The sequence below is a fragment of the Ambystoma mexicanum genome, chromosome 11 (assembly GCF_040938575.1).
Source record: "Ambystoma mexicanum isolate Mex_15411 chromosome 11, UKY_AmexF1_1, whole genome shotgun sequence".
In the NCBI taxonomy this organism is placed as follows: Eukaryota; Metazoa; Chordata; class Amphibia; order Caudata; family Ambystomatidae; genus Ambystoma; species Ambystoma mexicanum.
The window spans coordinates 1,356,778,022-1,356,784,021 of record NC_090934.1 but is presented as its reverse complement, the minus strand read 5'-3'; positions in this window follow the sequence as shown (position 1 = coordinate 1,356,784,021).

The following is a 6,000-nucleotide window of genomic DNA, read 5'->3' as shown; positions in this document are numbered from 1 at the left end:
TGCTTGCCGCTCTTTTTCACCACTTAGCAAGCCATGCCCACCTGGTGCCTTCCTGCTTGCCGCTCTGTTTCCCTACTTAAGGAGCCCTCCAGCTTCTTTTCCTTTGCAGATGGGGAGCAGGTGCAAGTGGATCTAGGTTACCTGGCCTAAGGCCCGCCTACCTTGTACCTTCCTGCCCATTTCTCTTTTTCACCACTTAGCAAGCCCCACCCACCCGATTCCTTCCTTCACCATCACTGTCTTGTAGCCAATGCTGGATTTGAGTTTTATGGACTTCATTCACGGTGTGTCACTCTTTCTCAACTATCATGCTGAACTTCCTTTGCATCTTGTACATAGTGGCCCTGAATCATGCTGTTCCCATCTTCATCTTGTATCCTGGCTTGCAACATTATGTGTTACTACCGACTTCTGCAATTGTATTCGCTCTCCACTCTTGCTTCTCCACTCTTTTTGACTGCTTACTCTCTTTTCACTCCTCCTTGTCCCTTTTCCTATCTCCTCCCCTTACTTTCTTCTATGCACTTACTCTATCAGAATTGTCCCTGGACCTAATATGATAGCAACCTCGTCTGTTTCCTCCACCCTCCCATTACTGTTTCTTTCCTCCCCACCATCTGAAATGTCATCAGGACTAGTATCATAGTCACTTGTTTTGTTCCTCCCCCTCCCTTTCTGCACCCCTCTCCCTCACCTTTTGTTGGTTTCCGGCTCTACCAGAAATGTCGTCAGGCCTAGTACGGTAGTCGCCTGTCTGTTTCCATTTCCTTCCCACTCTCCCTCTCCCTTCCTCATCTGATCTTGCACTATCTGAAATGTTGTCAGGCCGAGTACGATAGCTAATTTCACATCCTTACTGTTCATGGCCTGTAAGAATGTGGTTGTATTTTCCCTTGTTCCCTCCCTTGCCTTGAAGCGCTTTGAAACATATTGTGTATAGGCGCTGTATAAATAAACGATCATATCATTCGAACAGTTAAAGTCAAACAAACATCACAGCTCTTTAGGTGACAAAGTGGCTTCAGAGGTGAAAAGCTGTGGATGAAGCTCAGTGCTTTGTCCTGATGGCATGGAGGATGCCCACTGCAAGAATTACGTTCAGGCCAAGGGTATCAGGTAGCCATATCAATATTTTTCATGATATATAGATCTTTAACACAAGGATATTTTCCCGGTGTTCTAAAACCGTCCTTTAAAATTCCTGTATAAAATGGCTTGAACTAGAAATACATTTTTAAGAAATTAAGTGCCCTCTGATTTTGCTTTGCTATTCTGATTGTGTGAATTATTTACAGTGACGTTTGATTAGTCAATGATTCTTGGACACATTTGATTTGGCCAAGACTTGTCCATGTGCTGAATTGCTATTTTTGAACCGGCAGTAGTTAATTTTATTTAATACTATTACAATAATCAAAAACACATTAAAAAATCCAGGTGTGCATGACTGGTTTTAGCCCGCGTAAAATGGAGACTGAAATTCAAATAATCAGGAACAAGGGTGGAAATCAACATATTTCATTTAACAAAATCACAAAATGAATGACTGAATTTTTAGTGGTAGAAATATGGCTCTTATAATCGTGATGGTGAAATGTAAGTATGTTGAAAGTGATGCATTTTAGAGATCTAATCGTACTGTCTTGTACACTTTTTAAATATTCTAACATTGTAATCTCACATTGTATTGTTTATTTTGTTTGTATAAGGTTTGTATGAACCAGTACAATAAAGAAGAAAAATGCCTTTGTTCTTTTAAAATATTTCTACCAGAAAAACATGTCAAATACTCGAGTAAGGATATAGCTCCTAATTTGCAAGGAAATGTCCCTTTGTCAAGCATCAGGTGCACCATGGCCTATGCCACCGGATCGCCTTAATAGAGGCTGCCAACTGCCCTCCGGCCTGCGGACATGGAGCCCATGCGGGAGCAGACAGAACAACCCATCTTGGAGCTCGGCAGGCTCCAACCACCAATGTAGCATCTTTTGATAAATAAATGACACTAAGTCAGAACAAGATTGGACACAGTCATGCTCTACATGGGTTGCAATTTTAGGCCAGACAATGGGGTTTAATCGCTGTCTCTGTGAGCTCTTTCCTTCAAATAAACCGTGTTAATGCCAATATTTAAAAAAAAATATTTTTATTTTTCTGATTAGCTCATAGAAAATGCCTAAGGCAGAGAAAATCAGCATCTGCAAACATTCTCGGGTATTAACAGTAAGCATTGCATGAATATATGCATTTTAAATAAATCTTATTTTACAAGGTATAGGTATTTACATACAAAATACTTTAGGCACATTAAAAATATAATGGAAGTCAGAGCTATGTTTCAGCAATTCACATAACACTGCTTTTAGACACTATGCATAGAGTTTTATAACCAATGTTACAAAGAGAAAATATTTTATTGTGCTGAAAATCACTTATAAAAGTATATACATTCAACAGCGGTACACAATATCTCATCACCTTTCATGTTCTAGCTTGCAAATGTTTATTCACTCAAAAAGTAATCTATTGAAAGACTGGGACACAATCCTCCCCCCAAGCCCACAACAAGTCACGGAAACATCCTCCCTGATGGACATTTATGCTGGAGAGGCAAAATCGCCCATTGCCCCAATCATGTCATAATGGAAGACGATGGATGGAAGCACATACCATGAACTTACCATTTAATGCAACTGTTTTACATGTGGGTGCAGTGACAGAGGCTGGAAAGAGAAAAGGACACCACACTAGACTCCACTGTATTGTATCAATCCATCAACACGCAGACATTTTTGCTTGGTGCAAACCCCATGCAGGGATAGAAATCGAGTGGACATTTGTGAAATATCACATTGTGTGGAGCGCTATGGGAAATGTTCTAGCTCAAGGGTGCATCATAGTTGCACCTAAAGTAGTTCGGACCATGAAGGCACTTGGTGGGATATTTCCTCCTAGCTCAGTGCAGACATGTAGCATGGCACGCCAGAGAACCAAGCGCGCAACCTCATTACAAAAAGATGCCGAGTGGTCAAAGCAGATCAGGTGTTGCAAAATGTGTTCGCCAAAAGTCAAAGACAATACATCAGAATATGAAAGTGCACCATTTTCCTTGCTTAGGCTTACTTAGCAGTAATTCCCTGTCCCAGTGTATGAAGTAACTACATTGCTATCAAGACCAACATATGGATCCGATGCACCATTGGAACGAGGCAGCAGTTTGAAATGTACATGGAGGATGCAACTTCTCCCATACGCTAAAGGAGTGGTAATGCTCATCATTGGAAAATGGTAGTCGGCTGTAAGCAAATTAGCCCCCCAAAACGATCCCTCACATTGACTCCCACAAAGAGTTATTTTTAAATGACTTTGTACTATGCTTCGGCAACTGGGACTTCACGCCCGACATTGCACGGGCAAGGCTATATCCTGTCTGAAAGGAAACACAGGGCCATGTTGCACTACACAGTAGACTGAAAATGTATATTTCTAGCTAGATATAACATGTGGGCACATGAACCACTAGAGACAATATGGTTGAAAATGTATATTTCTAGCTATGTGTAACCTGTGGGCACAGAAGCACCCCTAGAGGCCATATGACTGAACATGTATATTTCTAGCGAGCTCCATCTTGTAGGCACAAACGCACATCTAGAGAGCAAGCTAGACAGAGATATCCGTTTTAGGTATGTTGTCTATTAATGTAGTGGACTGGTACAATGTGGCCCTGCATTTCCTTTCACATAGTGGCGAAACCTCGCTCAAACAAGATCAGGTTTGCAGTCATCAATCTATTCTTGTTACTTTGTAATTCTAAAATATCGAGGGCTCATTCTGGTGGCCAATGTATAGATTTACATAGAGACTACTGCAATTATCCACTGCTGACGACTTGAAAGGATGCACAATACCACTCCTTTAATATAAAGTGTAATTTCTATTAGTATACCACACTAACAGGTGTTGCTATTAAATCAGTCAAATAACACATTGCCTGTGGGATTCTCCTAGTACAGAGACAGTGAAGAGATGGTGCAAAAACTAGAATCTAGGGATTGACCCCAATGGGCTTGGCTCCCCAGTAATGTATAAGCCTTAAGGAGCTGAACTTGACAACAAGAGTAGACCAAACACACAAGAGATGTGCAACAATGCGATCAACATTTCCTTGGCCATCAGATGTGGGTCTCTGCTCATGTATTGTGTTAGTAGAGCAGTTCCGAGATCATTGTTGAGGTCAATCCTGGACCATGATTTACCATAAAAGTAGATTAGTGCAGTGCAGGGGAAGGCAGAACTCTCAACTTTAAGTTCCATGTGTGAGAGCAACCCAGTCCCTTTTTTTCTTCCTTTGAATTCTGGGATTTGCAGTCCTAAATTTCAAATGGAAAAAAGACAACAGTAAAATCTGTAAAAAATTCCAAGGTAAAAACAGGACAGGATGGCACTCACGAATGGAACTCCAAAAAAAAGGAGCGCTGGTGAGGACTCAAATTTAACCTCTAGTCCCCAAGGCCACAAATACCGGTATTAGATGCTCGAAATGGTCACTTTAATACCAGACCTATCCATCGACATGACGAATAGCGCTTTACATGCAGGTATACCGGACAGTAAGGGGGCTCCACAAAGTCACAGCTATATTTCAGCATCATGGTGCTCAGGAACAATGTATTTCTTCACATCAATCTCTCTGGATGGCTTAAAGGTTTCAGTGCATCTGCAATATTTCTTTGATCTACCAAAATGGGCCATCTTCACCATAACAATGTATGGGCCGAACCAGGCCCCATGGTCTACAAAGTTCAAACCGTAAGCAATGCAGCACCTATTGGGGACATTCCTGTTTATCATTCAGTATCTAGAAGATCTTTCAATTTGCATTAGATCACATTCTGCCCAAATATTATTGCTCTAAACACTAAGGCAAATAGAGACCAAAAACATAGAATAATTACCACAGGTTATACAAAGGCTCCATTTACAATAACAAAATATATAGTGTGCTTCTTTTTTAAAATGTTAGATCTTTGGTGTGCTTGACATTAAGTGCATTTGAGGTATTGATGAAAAGGGGAAATGCGGTAAATAGAACTTCTGATAAATTCGGAGACCCTATTCTTCTTGAAAAACATCCAAAGCAAATGCAAGGAACATCTTCTCAGCAATACCAACGAAGCACTGCAAGACCACTGAGCACTCATTTTATGAAAATACAGTTTCAGAAAAACAAGGCACTAACGTCTACCCGCCCAGCCCTAACAAGAGGCATTCAAAATGTAAATGGCAGCTTCTATCAGTGGTAAATATGTAGTCCTGCACGTGGCCTTTCATACAGGTTTTATTTTCCATTTGTGTTCAAGGGAAGATCCAATTGTTGGAAAATCTCTACTAATTTACTAGTCCCAGCATTTTGGATGCTGTTACTTCTTTTATGAGATTTGTGCTTGGAAAATGAGCATGCCTCTAGCAAGAGAAGATACTTAAGAAGGCTCTTCGTTGTTAGAGATATTTTGCTACAATATAAGTCAGTCATACCGACATTGCTTACACAAAAGACGATCAGAATTAACAGCCTATAAAAGCATTTATTACCCAGGGAATAGTAAGCAGCCTATCCGGTTGATCAGATGACAGGCTTTACACATTGAGGCATTAGCCTGAAATAGGAGCAAGCAGTAGGGCTGTCCGAGTCCTTGCTCTCCACTTCTTTCATACATCCCTCACTTAGCCTTTTCTGGGTGTCAAATTTGCAACTTCGCCTCATACAGCATCCACTCCGCAACTGCCATATGCACTTCGATTCCCCATGGCCGCCATGCAAATGTAAAAGTTTCTCCTCTCCTCATGGTGCCACAGTTTGCAATTTCCATGGTGGCCATCTTGCAGGTCACTCCGATTTGATTGTCGGACTGAATTGTGCAATCAGCACCTTGTTTTTTTCCCCTAAAACCATTGCTCTTAGCAGCCTGGTAGTTAAACTATGATGTTTAATGGCAA